Below are 13,953 nucleotides of genomic sequence, written 5' to 3' on the forward strand. Positions count from 1 at the left end.
TTATGAGGTTATTGTTAATGAAGAATAAAATGTATGTTGATGAAGATTTGCAAAATGTGTGTATATAAAAAAAGTACCTACTCTTTTCAGTAGGTACCATGGTATCTTTTACAGTCAAATAAGCTACCACCATCTGAAACAGACAGGTCCTTTGTTTAATACCTTATCCAAAGGACGACACATTCAGGATTGGGGCACCCTTTATGTTACACTGCAGTGCCAGCAACCCATCTACTTGAAATGAGGATGGAATTCCCACAGCCTTCTGGTCTTTCAGTACCAAAGGCAAATGTGCTACTTGTTGCACCACTGAAACTAAAATCATTGTGGGGAAGGGTGCACCACCCAAGGATTAACATGAAAGCAAGGGAGCTATACACACAAGATGGGGTCAACTTGTCAGAGCAAGTCATGGCAGTATTTCTACATGCCTAAAAATGGTCATTATGTGCTCCTAACAAATGCACTTAAGGAGAAGGGTGAGTGATTACCCTTCAATAGCGAAAGGGCAGGCTGGGAAGGATAATTTAGATAGGGAACCAGTGGTGAGATAGCATGGGCTGGGAGAGCTTGGAAGTCCTGCTGGCAGGCTGGGGCCACCTCTGGTGGCTTGGGGCCCTGAACGTGTGGCATATCCTAACACACTTTGCTGCATAGCAGGCAGGCTAGGGCCAAGGTCTGCGACCTACTGGTGATTGCTTGATACTTTTAGATCCCCTCAGCCTTTGTGTCTGTATTGGCTTAATTGACATCCTTCCAAACAATGCCTTATGTGCACATCTGGAGATTATTTTGTGTTGTTGTGGGGTTACACTAATGATGCCAGTGAGTGGGCTGTCAACTAGCATTAAATAGGCATTGAGCAGATGATAATATTGCTTGCACTGACTGAGCTTTAAATTGGTTTTTATTTGATAATTGCTTTAATTTCATTAATTTGCTTCATAAAGGCATGGTTGTAGCACTCCAGTATCGAACGGGGATTTGTTTGTGTCTTTCGGCTTTTCCTGGTTAGGGGTCACCACAGTGGAACTCCGGTCCGCTAATGATTGGCAGTAGAGTTTTACGTGCTGGCTTGCTGGGCCTAACACACAACCTTCAACAAAGGAATGCCCGTTCATGCATGTCGCCACACAGAAGACGCTCTAACTGAGAATCGAATGGGCAACATCTAACTGTGAGGCGACAACGCTACCACAGCACCACCACCGCAGTAGTATCGAACGGAGATAATTTCCTAATTACTGCCCAGCCAACAAGGTTCACTTTGCAGCTTAGGTGACTGATGGAACTGCATGGAGGGATGGTCATGCCCATCCTGGGGGTAGGGTGCTCAATAGGGTACACTCCCTAAGGGGAGACATGATCCAAAGAGGGGAGTTGCCCTCAGATGCAACTACTGAGCATGGGGAGGCAGGGAAAGGGAAAGTGGGTAGGGCATATAAAATAAACCTTCCCACCAGACAGAAACACAGATGGCTGAACCCCTCAAAGATGGCCTTAAGATCCATGACCAGCCCCAGAAAGTTCAATGGGATATGGGAATGTTGGTAGACCTGTAAGGGACATAGCACACTGAGGATTGGTCCAGTATAAATAGGTCCGAGGAAACCAAAAATTAAATACAGACATAAATGCATGGTTATGACCATTTCATGCCAGCTCATATATCTGTGTTTATTTGGTAAGTATAAGCATGTTTATTTCCATCCAAAGGCAATGAAAGAGGGTCAAGAACTCATAAGTCCAGCAGGTTTACCTTGGTGGAAATAATACTCCAGGCAAGTGGGGAGGAGTAAAGTCATGAGGACAGTGAAGAGCAAACAGCTACCTGGAATAGGTAAAGCAGTTAAATAGGGAGGCCAGGAAGGAAATACGTGAGTGCAATGTGCAAGAAAAGCAAGAAGAAACCCACCCACCCATCTTTATGAAAGAAAAATGTGGTGGCTTGGGGAAATTTGGTCTTGCTGGTCCATCAGGTGATTGTATTAGGAGTCAGGAAGGACTTTCCTGTTTTCCAAAACAGGGTTTTTCTTAATGTTGTATACCCCAGCAAGGGCTAAACAGAGTAGATTATGTGTCATGTATACGAGCAGAAGGGCTAACTTGTGATGCTTAAGTTTGATTGGTTGGCATGATGGTGGGATGGCATGGTCTGTCTAGGCCAGCTTGGTCCTCCTGTTCACAGGATGTGGCCTCCCCACCAGCTTGCAGCCCTGAACATGAAGTAGATCCTTGTACACTGTACTGCATAGGCATGGAACCTGCTGGGATTACTAGTTATTTCTTGGTTTTACAGAGCATCTCAGCCTTTGTGAAGAGTTTGAATGCTATGATTAGGACTGCTGACTTAATGTTCAGATGACAGATTGGCCTTTTCGGACTTGTCTAGGCTCCATTCACACTTTTGATATCTCTTCCTTGGCTTATCTATACAGCAACATCTGGTCTCTGTGGTAGTACCTTCCCCTGCATGGAAAAAGAAAAAAATGTCAAGAGTTTTCAGGTGCCACATCAGTTCCTATTCTGCATCAGCCACTCATGGGTGACTCTGCTGTGGCCTCGTGCTATTCCCTAGACCTAAGGGGGACAGCCACCTTTGTAGGGGTTAGAGAAATTGGCAGGTGAAGGGTCTTCACTTCGCCAAGAGGGGTGGGTGGAAGCTGCGACCAGTGTGTCTAACACGAGTGACTCTGATGTCAAGAAGAGTAAGCTTAGTGAGAAAAACTATCAGTCTCCTGTTTCTGTTTCTATGAACAGGGCAGACTTACTGGGATTTACTAAGGAACTTCCTTAATGTTGTTTTTCTTTGCCTCTTATTCTTCAGTCAAAAGAAGAAGAGTTAATTCCCATTTTATGGAGAATTTCAGTCAGAAGAGCAGAAATTACAGGCTGATGGTTGTACTTCAAGAAATTCTTCTTAGTCCGAGTTCTCTAATTCTGGGGAAAGTATTTCATTAGATGCCCCTGATGAAGAAATTTCTTTTTCTGACACTTTGTCTAAAAAGAAAGAGTTTTTTCAGTGTGACCAGAATGAAGGTCTTGAGGCATACAAATATATATTAAGAATCATTACAGTTAGAGATGTCAAATGCTGTGGTTATTCCTCCTGTCTTACTAGCCTTACAGAATGTTTTTTTTTTTTTCACTGCTTTTACCTTACCTGATAGTCAGCCTCCTGTCCCAGGAAGTCTGACAAGTTATAGAGGGTACCGCAGATGCACAAGTACCTATTTTCTAATCCTAAAGCAGATCCAGCAGGTATTTATTTATCCCAAGCTGCTTCTACCAAAGATGTTACTAGTGATAACCCCATTCCCAAGATGGGAAAGCAATTGGTAAGATCTGGAAGAAGATGCAGACTTTTAGTACTTTAAGGTTCAAAATTTTAAACTGTCAAGCTCATATGTAACGTTTTTTTTTTCCTTTTAAGAACATGCAAAAAATAATAGCCAGCCTTTCTTCTTATGAGATAAAGAACTCACTAAATGCTTCTGTGATATCTGTTTCTCACGTAACTAAACATATTTTGAAGCGTGCCTTTGATACTGCTGATTCTTCCTTCAGAGCTGCTACTTCTGGGTGATATTTACGGAAATTTCTTTAGCCTCATTCTCAAAATCATCCAGATGACGTTAAATTTGAGATTTTGAATTATCCTTTGGATAAGCAGGTTCTCTTCTTGACCCTTCTGCATCTGAGGTGCTATAAAGGTATGCTAAAATGGAGACACCTGATTCAGGAAGCATGTCAAATTTTTCAACCCTCATTTTTCAGAACAAAGAATATTTTCCTTTTCTTCTCAGCTCCCTTCACCAATAAGCAATTTAAGCAGCAAGGAGCCTGCAAACAGGGTTTGAAAAACAATGGAAAGTAGTGTCTAAAAAGTAAGAAAAGACTCTAATGATTGAGGGCAGTCTTCACTGTCAGCATAATTATCCACTGTTCAGGCTGCAGTCCTCCACCCCAGCCCATTCTCAAAACCCTTCCATGTCTCTTAGGCTTCACTTCCCTTTGTGGCATCAGGCTGTCTCAGACAGGTGGGTGCTGAAGGTAATCCATTGGGGGTACACTTGGCAAAGGAATCACACACTCCTTTCCAAGGAATTCTCTCTTGTCTTGAGAATTAAATCTATTTTCTCCCATCCTGCATCACATTATGTCTTGTGGAGTCATAGACCCTGCATCCCCTAGTCTCCTAGACAAAGGTTTTTATTCAATATTTTTTTCCATTTTCCTAAACAGATAAATCCTAGGTGCCTATATAATTTCCTTCTCTTTTAAACCTTTTTGCCAAGATTCTGAAGTTCAATTTATTATCTCTTCAGTCTCTTGTACCTCTGATTTTCCCTCAATCTTTCATGGTAAAGCTAGATCTAAAGGACACCTATCCCTATTGCACATCATTTCAGGTGCTTCTTAAGATTTGCTATACCTGGCTTATATTATCAGTTCTCTGTTTTACCCTTTGGATTGTCCGCAGTACCAAGAGAATTCACAAAATGTCTAGCTACAGTCATAGCTTACTGCAGACTTCAATGCATTCACATTTTTTCTGTATTTGGATGATTGTCTTATCTTTGCATACTCTTTTATCAGCTATCAAGAGTCTTTAACAACTGTCCAGGAACTTCTACTCAATCTGGGTTTTCAGATCAACTTTCAGTAGTCTTTTGACATCCCTTCTCACAGAATGATTTTCTTATGTTTGCTGGACTCTGCCTTAGTAAGAGCCTTTCTTCCTCCAGAAGAAGTAGACATGTTTTCAACAATTCTTCCTGCACTTCTCCATTCAAAACCATGCATGTGCAGGGGGTTTATCAGGATTCTGAGGCACATCAATGATTCCCATACTTCCTCTGGCAAGACTACATAAGAGGAAAATACGGTGGTATCTCAGATCTATCTGGCCTCAGCATCTTCCTCTCAGGTTCCAGTTCTGGGATTTGTAAACAGGAACATTGGATGGTGTGTGGACCATATAGCTTGCATTTCATGACTTCTATTCTCCCTTCTGACTCCATTCTAGTCAGTCACCACAGATACTTATGACATGGCATGGGGAGTGGTTTTAAAAGCGGTAAAAGTACAAGCTCTGTAGGATCCTACAGAAAGATAGATGCATATGAATATCAGACAGATGTTGGCAGTTATCAGTGCTCTGAAGGCCTTGAATTATCTCTGGACCCCAGGACTTCTGCAGGTGTACACAGACAACAATACAGTCATTTGGTATATAAACAAATGGGGGGGGTCCAGATCTTATCCCCCTTTGCATACTTGTGATAGCTTGGGATATAGCAACTCACCTCAATTTGACTCCTCAGGCTTCATACATTCCGTCTGAGCAAAAGTTGGCTGCAGATAACTTCAGCAAGACCAGGACAAACACAATTAAAGGAAACTCCATTCTGAGGTCATCCAACAACTGATTCAAATGTGGGGAACAGATCAAACAGATCTGTTTGTTTCTCTTCAGAACAGACAACTAAAGAAACTCTGCTCCAAGACTTCTTGCAAACAGGTCTATAAAACAAATGTTTTCTCATTCTCACGGAACAGAATGCTCCTATATGCATTTCCATTCTTCCCACTGATATCCAAGGTTCTAAAGGTCCAGAGGGACTATCAAAATTGTGGTATTGTCTTTTGGCCGAGACAACAGTGGTTCTCCTTACTTTCCAATTTAGCCAAGGGCAATTGCTACAAGCTTCTTCACAGACTGGATTTACTTGAACAAGACAGGGGGAGTTTGATGCACCTCAGTCTTGAAACTCTTTAACTAACTGCTTAGATGATAAAATTTCAGTGCTAAAGGAGGTGCTACAAATAAAACATATATGGGTAAGTGGAAAAGTTTATCTAGTTGGAGCCAGCTAAAGAACCAGGATCCTCTTTATGCCTTTGATTCTTTATTGTTTGCATGAACTTCTGTCCAATGGCCTTAAGTTTTCCTCTGTCAAGGTACATTTTTCATTTCTGCTTGTCTGCCATTAGATACCGCGTTCTAATAATGCCCGAGTTAAGCAATTTTGAAAGGGGTGTTACATAGTTATCTACCAAGGAAACAAGTAGCTATTCCTTGAGATCTGAACTTTGTGCTTGAGAAGCTTACTTTGTCTCCATTTCAACCAGGTCATGAGGCTAAATTGAGGTTCTTAACTTGGAAGACTGCTTTACTCATAAATTTGACATCTTCTATTAGAGTATTTGTGTTACAAGCTCTTTTGGTGAGTCAACCCTAACTTGTTTTCCACAGGGAAAGGGTTTCTTTGAGAAAAAATCCTACCTTTATGATTAATGTGGCCTTAGAGTTTACTTTAAATCAGATTATTAATCTCCTAGTTTTCTTTCCTCAACTCAAGAACAAGGGAGAAAAGTTCCTTCACATTCTCGATGTCCACAGGCAACTCAAACTCTACCTAGACAAAACCTGAACCTTGAGAAAAGCTAATCAGCTGTTTGTCTCCTAGGAAAGTAAGAAGAAAGGAGTCAGTTTCAAAAACAGGCCATTTCCAGGTGGTTGCCTCATGCTATTGCTTTTTGTTATACTCACCATAACAATCCACTTCTAGGCAGTATTACAGCTCATTCCATAAAGGTTTTGGCTTCTTTGGTAGCATTCCGGAAAGGGGTAGACTTTAGATATATTCTAGAGGCAGCAACATGGTCCTCTGTACACAGTTTTATATTAAAACAGTACCAGTATTTTCACCAATACATAGCTGCACACAGGACAACTAATTTGCAGTGACAAGCACTGCTCCAGAGTTACAAACCATATACTCCTGACATTACTTTATATTCTTACTCCAACTGTCTATTCAATAAAAAAGGGTTTGTTGCCACGGATATGAACTTTCTCAGTATCACTTCTACCAACTTGGTGAATATGGGCATCCTGAGACAATGTACAAATTGCCTCATGTGTACTGACAAGCAGTTAACTCTCAAACAAACTGACATGGTATGTGAGAGATGTATTTACACATGTCACTGGAGGCAAAGCTCTCACATAAAAGCACTCCTAATGTCAATCAGGTTGTCAGTAGCACACACACTGTGAACATCACATGCAATTCAAAGCAAACACATAGACCCACATATGCTGACGCACTTAAATGAAACCTTCCTAAACCCTAAAGACCTCCTGGATGAAGTACACATAATAATTACCCTCAATAGCTCAGATTGCAATCTTTAAAAAACAACACCCATATCAACACATACAGCCACATCTCATGGAGCCTCTACTTCTAAGCCCATAAGGCAAGCTACCACACAATCCAACATTCCAGTCATTGGAGACTCCATTGTGAGGCACAATTATATCCCTCTCACCAGGCTGAGTAGGGTCAGTTGCTTATCAGGGGCCAGGATCCACCACATTACACACAAACTCACTGGACCACAAGTACCAGTAAAAGTCATTCAAAGTCCATGTGGATGTAATGACATGAGATGTACCTCCCTAGACTATATGAAAAGAGATATCATGGAACACTTAGAATATGTGTTCCAGGCTGGTATGAGCCTAGCATTGAACATCATTTTACCTTTTCCAAGGATGATGCCACAATAATAACAGAAGAAGACTGACTTTAATGATTGTCTTAGTTTCTGATGTCATTCTAAGGGGGTGTGATATTTGTCAGCATAGAAGGAGATGGATAACAGACCATGCTGCTTTGCCAGGGATGGTCTGTACCTCTTCCCTCTAGGCTTTCAAATATTAGCTAAAACATTGTCATCCTACCTAGTTCCTTTGTTAGGCAATTCCAAACTGAAAATACTTCTGACATAGCAAATCAAAACAAGGAAAATCTAAAGGCATTACTGCCCTGTGCTAGGAGTCTAAACAAAAATGCCCACTCCCTAAAAGCTCACCCTAATCCTAGAGAATGCTGATGTCTGTGTGGTCACTGAGACATGGTTTAAAGCCATGGACAGCACACTGGCAGTGCAAAGCTATAGTGCCTTCCACACATTTAGACCAGCTACTACACAGACAGGGACTAAAGATGGAGGCATCTCGATTTACATCAGAAATAAATATACCTCAAGGCTGGTCAAACAGAACAATACGCTTGAGTTTCTCCACATTCAGATCAACATAGGCAAAATCCTATACCACTTCCTTGCAAGCTATAAGTCCCCCTCTATGACCCAGTTAATGAATAACATGTATTTAAGCTTACTGGAAACACTCACAATCCAACTTAATGCCATATTTAAGGGCAACTTTAATTACCCCACAACTAACTTAGAATTATTTACAACACCAAATGTATAGGCACAGAAATTCCAGTATTTTGTAAACACAAACTGCCTGGTTCAGATTATCAATATACCAACCAGGGGTGCAAACATACTGGATCTGGTCCTCACTAATATGGGAGAGTGCTACACATCCCCTAGTGTAATGTCTTCTCTGGTAAGGTCAGACCATAAAATAAAGTAAAAGTAAAACCTGTAACCCCAGCTAACCCTGGAATATTCAGGAACTACTCTAAGGCTTACTATTCACAGAAACCCTATACAAGCATGTTAATAGCTGCAAAGAGGTAGCTGTACCTGCCAGGAAGAAGTACAAAACCAACTCAAGAAACAAGCTACCTTGGTGGATTTTTTATTATTATTTATTTAACATTTGTTTACTGGGAAAGTCCGACTTGGAACAAAGCCAATTTTCTGCGGTGGCCCAGGGAGAAATGCTCCAGATGCATGTCTTTGTAATGTGGGAGGAAACCGGAGTACCCAGAGAAAACCCACACTAATGCAGGAAATCATAACATCAACAGGCTGTATAACAGAAGGAAGAAAATCAAGGCCAAAATTAGGGGGTGCAGCAGCCATCAGGATAAAAACACTCTTGTCAAACTAAACAAACAACTCAGAAGAAAAATAAAGTCTACCAAAGCAGAATTTGAGGTAAATTTGACCCCCCCCCAGGCCAAGGACAACCTCAAGGCATTATTTAACTATGTCCACAACCTCGAAGGAATACACAGTGCTGTGCATATTCATTGTTAATGCAGCCACCTTTACTGAGCCAGAAGATATAGCAAACCTACTGACCAAAAAAATTCAGCTCTATCTTTACTCCTCTCTCCCTCTTAACATTCCCTCAGGAAATAACATCAAATAAAACTCCTCCTGCTATCACTAGGGAGCAGGTCCTTAATGCTCTCTCTAAGGCCAAGAATGTTGCATCAAGGGACCCAGACAATATCCCAAGATGCCTTCTAGATAGCATAAAACATGATCTATCAGGCCCCCTGGAATTGCTATTTAACTGTAGCCTCCAGACAGGCTTCATGCCTCATGAATGGAGAACAGCAACACTCATCCCTCTGCACAAAGCAGGACCATCTACAGACCCTGGAAACTACAGACCCATAAGTCTCACTGGTCTCATATGCAAAGCCATAGAAAGAATTATCATGGAAATGATCAACAATGATATAGTAACCCTCTGGACACTGGACCCAACCCAATTTGATTTAATTGAGGGGAGGTCATGCCTACTCAACCTGGTGGACTTCTTTGAGGTCACCAAAGCAACGGATGAGGGCAAAATGTCTCACACTGCCTACCTTGACCTGGCCAAGATATATGACACAATACCCCACTCAAGCATTGTTGATAAACTCAAAAGGTTAGGTACAAACCCATATGTCACCTAATAGATAGCCAAATGGCTCACAGACAGGACCTAGAAAGTTAGAATTGGGGAGTCCTGTCCACCTCTACAAAGAGGCCAGTCTCAAGTGGAGTCCCTCAGTGATCATCCTGGGACCGCTCCTTTTTGGTATTTGCTTCTCTGAAATCAAAGCCAATTTCAATGGCCTCTGGCTGACTACATTTGCCGATGATTGCAAATTAGCATCTGTCATTGAATCCCGCACTGACACAAATGTTTTCCAGGAAAGGCTGACACAGGCAAACAACTGGTGTCAAAGCCATGGACTAAAACTAGATGTCAAGAAATGCATATTATACAATGACTGGCCATTAACATTCCAAAATGAGCATGTTGATTGGTCAGCCCAACCAGCATGTCTGTTGTAAATCAAGCATATACCAATGGAAAAAAACATTAATATATGCTATTAATATTCATTATAATCCATCTAATTTATCAAGCTAACTTATACTGCTATAAGTGTAAAAATGCTAGAATGAGAAACAAGAAAAAATAATTTTCTCACCACATGTGTTAATCAGTGCAGACATTCTGCTGATAATTACTGATATAGAAATAAGTGTAATAACCAAGCATAAGCAAGAAAACACAACACTCTTGACCATAAACCCAATACTGATGTTTGCTGAGAAAGATTAAAACAACAAAAAAGGAACTCAGCAAAGATGAACGTCGCCTGCTTACCAAAAAACCTTGCCTCTTGTCAAAAGAAAATAAGAGGTACTGCCTGCCCTGTGACATCTGTTTAACAGTCGTGGTATTTTGACCATGCAAAGGTAGCATAATCACTTGTCCTTTAATTAGCGACTTGTATGAATGGAAACATGAAGGTTCCTCTGCCTCCTCTATCTAATCAGTGAAATTGATCTGCCTGCTCAAAAGCAGGCATTTATCCATAAGATGAGAAGCCCCAGGGGAGCTTTAAACTCTAATGTTAAGCACCAATGTGGACTAATACTTCAAGTAACCTGTCATTAAATATTTTTAATTGGGGTGACCACAGAGAATAAAAAATCCTCCATAATGAAAGGACCCTCCTATTTATAGAAAAACTCTTCTTAAACTAGAACATCTGGCACAACTGACCAAGACAAGTGATGAATGAACCAAGTTACTCCAGGGATAGCAGTGCAATCCTTCCTAAGAGTCCCCATCGACGAAAGGGTTTACAATCTCAGTGTTGGATCAGGATATCCTGATGGTGCAGCTGCTGTCAAGGGTTTGTTTGAGACTTAAAACAAACAAGAGAGTCAGGACAGAGACATATACAAGGATAATCAGGTACGGTATACAAAACTAGAAAGAAGTACATGATTATCCTTATATTTTCTCTGTCCTGTCTCTCCTGTACATTAAAAGTCTCCAGATTTCTTTTTTTTTTAATTAAAAAAAAAAAAAAAAAAGCAATGGAGATCTTCATTTCCCGATTGCTTCCTTTACCCAGCAGTGATATACTGTGTAAGTGTGGGAACGAAAGTCCCATAAGCATGAGCAGTACATCAAAGAAGCCTCAGGATACCAGGGAAAAACACGGAAGAGTAGCACGCCGCCCTTATATAAAGACATTATTTAAGAAAAGTAACTTTTTTCCTTAAATAATGTCATTGTATAATAGCAATAACACATGGCTGGGTGTGGGTAATGCTGGATTTACCTACGGTTGGCTTTGTTTGGTCACTTGGGCTTCGCCAGCATTACCCATACCCAGCCATGGGTTATTGCTATAATAGTATCCTTTGGGAAGTCATCCACCCCTGTTAACTACCATATTGACAACACCCCCCAATAGAGCTGATCTAGCAGAAAGTGACTTAGAGACACACATAGACAGTAATCTAGCCTTTGACCATAACGCGTTTATAGTAGTGAGGAAATCATTCTATGTTGCGCAACTTATAAGCCAAGGTATGGCATCTAGGTCCAAGGAAGTCATTGTTTCACTGTATTCGGCATTCATCAGACCTATCCCCTTTGGTATGTACCTAACTAGGCACATAAAACAATCGGAATATCCACATGTCTTATGCAGATCACCTCAAGGCCCTATTCTTGTATATTGTCTCCTTCAGGCTTTTGAGAGGAGATCTGCATTGTCAGACCCCACTCTGATGTATGTCCTGCATACCTGCAAAACTGACAGCACCAGAGTTACCAGGTCAAAAGACTTAAACCTTGCCTGTGATATAAACAGGACCAACTGGACAGACAGGTATGTATCCCAGAGACTACCCCACCTGTGGAACAGGCTACCCATCCGTGTGAAGCAGAGTTCCTCCCTAACTAATTTCAAGTGTAACTTGGACAATTGGATGGGGAACAGGAAATTCATCTCTGGTTTGGCACCTAGGTCTCTAATGGACATATCTCTCAACCTCTTAAAGCAAGAAATCTGGACAAAGCCACAAATAATGGGGGGACAAAGGACTAAAAATAGGGGCACTTTTTAAATACTGTTTTTACAAGCTTATAAAGTTGATAGAATAACATATTTTGCATTAGCATTCATTTTCTGAAGGATATGAAATCTGAAACTCATGTCTGCCATTATTTTTTGACTTCAGTCCTCAATGATTGCCAGTAAACCACAATTTTATGAGAAACAGACAAAAAATATGACACAAAAATGTGGACAGTTGACAGGTATGCGATACAGGTGGCCTACATAAATGGTTCACCTTCCAGGTCCCCGCTTGTAAAGTTTTCATCTCCCAAGCATTGCTCACAACCAATCAGGGACAAATTTCAAACCGAGAAATAATCAGGGACAATCAGGGACACTTTTAAAATATCGGTGCTATTAACTTGAGGTATTGACAGATTAAGATAATGTGAATTATTATGCATTTTCTGAAGTAAATAAGTCTACATCTCTAATCATTGTCATAATTTATTAAGTGTAATTCATCCCTTTTTCTCCAAAAGTCACCATTTTTCAGAGGGATTAAGAAGGACAGAACTAAAAATTGAGTCAAAATCAGGGACAGTTGAGATATATGCTACCAAGGCCCCCCTGCTTATACTTATGAGGGGTAGCATAACTTGTCAGCAGTGCGAAAATGTATGGCTATGCTTAAAAAGGCCCTTGTGGTCGTTAGTCTAGTAAACACCTGTGTGTGTGTGTCTTTCGGCTTTTCCCGGTTAGGGGTCGCCACAGCGGAACTCCGGTCCGCTAATGATTGGCAGTTGAATTTTACATACCGGCTTGTCAGGCCTGACACACAAGGCACAACCTTCAACGAAGGTATGCCCATTCACGCATGTCTCCACGCAGAAGATGCTCTAGCTGAGAATCGAACTGGACAGTGTCTTACTGTGAGGCGACAACGCTATCGCAGCACCACCAAAACACCTATGAACCCATTAACAGGATTTTGTATTAGAATGTGTTGGCTAATGTATGTGACGTCTGAAACTCAAACGTCTGAATTATTCAGTGACTGTAACCATAGCTCTCAACCAATCAGGGAAAATTTTCAACAGAACTGGGGGCAAGCCCAGAAAAAAATCAAGGACAATCAGGGACATTTTTTTTAAATATTACTACTATTAACTTGAGACATTGGCAGAATAAAAGAATGTTAATTAGTATACATTTTGTGAAGTAAAGGAAATCGATAACTCTTAATTCTTGCCGTTATTTATGGAGGATTATACCATGACCCCCCCCCCCAAAACGTGCACGCTGATTGGCCAGCGTGCCCGTTGTAAATCGAGTTATACTAATGGAAAAAGGTCCGATCGCCCGGACTTTTTTCCATTAGTATAACTCGTTTTTTTAAAACACTGTCTCGTTATGTTAAATGGGTTTAACATAGCGAGACAGCTTTAAAATAAGCAACGGAGATCTCCGTTGCTTATTTTAAAGCTGTCTCGCTATGTTAAAGCCATTTAACATAGCGAGACAGCGTTTAAAGCAAAGGAGAAAGCAAGATCTCCGTTGCTATTTTTTAGTGTCTCGCTATGTTAAATGAGTTTAACATAGCGAGACAGTTTTAAAATAAGCAACGGAGATGTCCGTTGCTTATTTTAAAACTGTCTCGCTATGTTAAACTCATTTAACATAGCGAGACACTAAAAAAAAGCAACGGAGATCTTCTTTCTCCGTTGCTTTTGCCCACAGCTCTGATGTACTGCGCAGGCACGCAGTACATCAGAACTGCCGTGGATGCCAGACATCTGCGGAAGGGCAGTAAACAGGCATTATACTATGCCATTATTTAAGAAAATTAATAGTTTCTTTTCTTAAA

The sequence above is a fragment of the Protopterus annectens genome, chromosome 2.part0 (genome assembly GCF_019279795.1).
Source record: "Protopterus annectens isolate FY-2018-M chromosome 2.part0, PAN1.0, whole genome shotgun sequence".
NCBI classification, from domain to species: Eukaryota; Metazoa; Chordata; order Ceratodontiformes; family Protopteridae; genus Protopterus; species Protopterus annectens.